Below are 3374 nucleotides of genomic sequence, written 5' to 3'. Positions count from 1 at the left end.
TATGTTTTTACCCCCATGAAAGGGACGTTATCTCCGTTCTAGCCTGGGACAACTGCCCACCTCGCTCTGCCCAGCATGAATGCGGCGTATTCTTTGCAGGGGCTCTGGGTTAAATGTGCTAATGAGCGCTGGGCACAATGGTGCCGTGTACACACTGGGCACTGGGGCTCACGGTGCCAGGAGCTCGAGTGCCGTCCAAGGAGAGGACCTCGATCAGGGCTCTTCCCGGCCGGGGGAGCCTGCGGGATGCTGAGTTCAAACACCTGAGCTTCCAGGTGAGCTTTCCTCCGCAGGGTCCCGTGAAACAGAGCAGGGAGGTCTCCCGTCCTCACGATGAAGCATCATCCCCGGTGTCTGCCCTGCCTGCAGGAGACGTTGTCCCACATGTAGGAGTGTGCATTTGAAGTCTTCGATATGAGCTGAGATTTGCCCCCAAATCGTATTCCTCCTGGAGGGAGGCCATTTCATGGAGGATGAAGGTGGAATGATCGACTTGTCCAAGTCAGGAGGGACCTTGGGAACACCAATGTCCGCATGTATCTAAGTAAAGGTGGGTTTCACGAGGCAACTATGGCTACACAGGACCATCAAGGGGTCCTCTGGGGAGGAAGGCCGGGGGGTTCCGGCCCTGCTGCTCCTGCCGCCTCCTCAGGCCAGGAGGACACCCCCAGATGTCGCCCCTCAAGGACTGCACGGAGGTGGCCTGGTCCTCAGCTGCAACAGTGGCCTCTGGGCGGATGTGGAAGCCTCAAGTTTGCTTCAGGACAGAGGCAGGTGGGCGGTCAGACTGCGGCTCAGAGTGGGGGCCCTGCAGCCGGTTCCCAGGCACCTCGGCCGCCACCCCACGACCTAGCCCTGCTGACCCACAGGAGTTCAGACCTCAAGGAGAAAGCGGACTGCACCTCGGAGAATCAGAGGGGAGTGGGAAGGTGACTTATTTATTTATTTTTTAGCTTTCTTTGTATCAGGGTAGAGCTGCTGCTTAAACAGTTAAGTGGAATTGCTGGCCAGCTGGCCAACCGAGCAGCTTTCTCCTTCATGCAGCCCTGGAGAGCTGGGTGCACCAGAGCTGGACCCTCTCCAGCTCCATTTACAGGGGAGGGGGGTGGGGCAGCGGGCAGTCAGGGTGTGAGAGAAGGAAGCAGGAACCCGGAGCTGTGAGCCCCTCTGAGTGTGTGTGAGCCCAGAATCCTTGCATTTTCATGCCCCTCAGGGTGGGAGGAGGAGAAAAACCTGCTGAAGGTGCAGGGAGCCTCCACCAAGACCCGGCATCATGCTGGGACCTCCCGTCCGCTTCTGCACACTCGGGAGGGAAAACATTTTAGGGACACTGTGAGGAGCCACCTCTGCATGGCTCCCAAGCCTGAGGCTTGGAATGAGGTGATCAGAACCTCCCAACCAGGAGGACTGGTGAGCAGGTCGAAGGTCAGGTTGCAGGTGGCCCCGGGGTTGGGGTGGGGGTCGGGTGGGGTGGGGGCAGGCACAGGCTGGCTCTGGAGGGACCAGGAGAGAACAATACAGTTCTTCTATCCGTCCCAGAAAAGGCATTTGATAAATGACAACACCCATTCACAAACTTTTAAAAAATGTGCACTTAGCAAATTTGGATACAGATAAATGCTCTCATGATAAAAGGAATCGATGAAAATCCTGCAGCAAACTGGTCCCTGGTGGGGAACCCACTATAAGATTTCTCTTCAAGAAAGTAATGAGAGAAGGATGCTGATTATCATTGCTTCTACTTAACGGGGTGCTGGAGGCGCCACCCAGCACAGCAGCGTGGGGGAAGGTAGGAAGCATGAAGACTGGAAGGAGGAAACAAAACTGCCTTCTCCAGGGAGGGTCGACGTGAACTGGGAGATTTCAGCAAGTTGCTGGCACAGGTCAACATAGAGAAATCAACGGTTTTCCTACATCCCAGCTTTCCCCTGGTTACGGTAAGGAAAAGGCAACAAGGACACACAAAAATACCGTTCATGGTCGGAGCACACAGATCAGGCACCCGCGTAAATATATCAAAAGTTGTGTAAAACCCTTTGGAGAAAATGGTACTTCATTGAGAGACACGAGGAAGCCCTGAGCAGATGGGGAACGAAGCCAGAGGGCCCAACACCCCATACATGTCAGTCTTCTCCCCATGAACCTATGAGTTTTCAGGGCACAGGACAAGCTGACAGAGAAGCATAAATGGTCAAAAAAAGCCAAACTTGAAGAACAAGGAGGAAGAGACGAGCCTTACCAGGTATGAAGACTTCCCACCTGGCACCACCAACAGTGTGATATTGGTGCAGGATTAAGGAGAGACCAGCACAGAGGACAGACAGCTTCGTGTCCCCTAGAAATGGGAGGGGGACGCCGGCTCCTCACTCAGAGGGCTCACACGGTTTTCCGCATGGGGAGACCCCCAGTTGTTCTGACCAAATGCAGCCCAGTTTCTGTGCTGGGCCAGGCCCTCTGCCCGCCCATCTTGTTTCCCTGATTGAATGGGGTCAGCTGGATGCTCCATGCCCTTCAGCTGGAAACCCTACAGACCCTGACGTCCCAGGCCCTGATCACGTTGCCCTGGTGCATCTCGGGGTTTATCATGGAATTCAGCTGGGTGTCTGCGGGGCGAGTGCCTGGGCTCACCAATCGCACGAGATGCTCTGGCCTCAATTTGTCTGGTGCGTTTGTGTATTTTTACTCTTTGGAGTTAAAGGGACACCAGTTTCTCCTGTCACCTCGCCATTTACAATGAAGTGGAGGTTCGTTCATACTGTTGACCTCACAGCTGCAGGAACCCCAGGGGGATTCTCTGAGGAGGAGAGGACCCGCCCGAGGGGCCCTGTGGAGCGGCCGGACACCGGGCAAGCGCGTGGGCAGGGAGTCAGCGGTCCTCACTTGTCCTTTCACCTGGGCATGTGCCCACCTGCCCGCATCAGGCTTCCCCTCGGGGGCACACAGAGGAGGGCAGCTCCCAGGTCCCCATCTAGGGTGCTGCCTTCACCCGAGGGCTGAGCGGACGGCTTCCTTCCGCACCCAGCAGCCATCCACGCAGCCTCCCAGTGGACGGGAGCTGGGCGTTCCTGAGACGCCCGTCTGCAGGGTGTGGCACTTTCATGCACCGGGAGCTGGCGATCCTGCCACAAGCATCTGCTCGGAGCCGCGGCCGGCCCTCCCCTGGATGCAGCCGCAGCGCAGCCTGGTGAATTCCATCTGAAAAGTGAAGGCCGTTTGCTGAGTCATAGAGCCCTCAGAGCCGGCACAGCTGCACCCGGCCTCGGCCCAGCTGAGCTTCCCCGGGTCACCAGGAGACGGTGAGGGGGGCACAGGCCGTCAGGGTTGGGCGATGCGTGTGCTGCTTTGGTGAGCGCTCAGAGGCTTTGCTGTTTCTG

The sequence above is a fragment of the Myotis davidii genome, unplaced genomic scaffold (genome assembly GCF_000327345.1).
Source record: "Myotis davidii unplaced genomic scaffold, ASM32734v1 scaffold72, whole genome shotgun sequence".
Classification (NCBI taxonomy): Eukaryota; Metazoa; Chordata; class Mammalia; order Chiroptera; family Vespertilionidae; genus Myotis; species Myotis davidii.
This window is presented reverse-complemented; position numbering follows the sequence as displayed.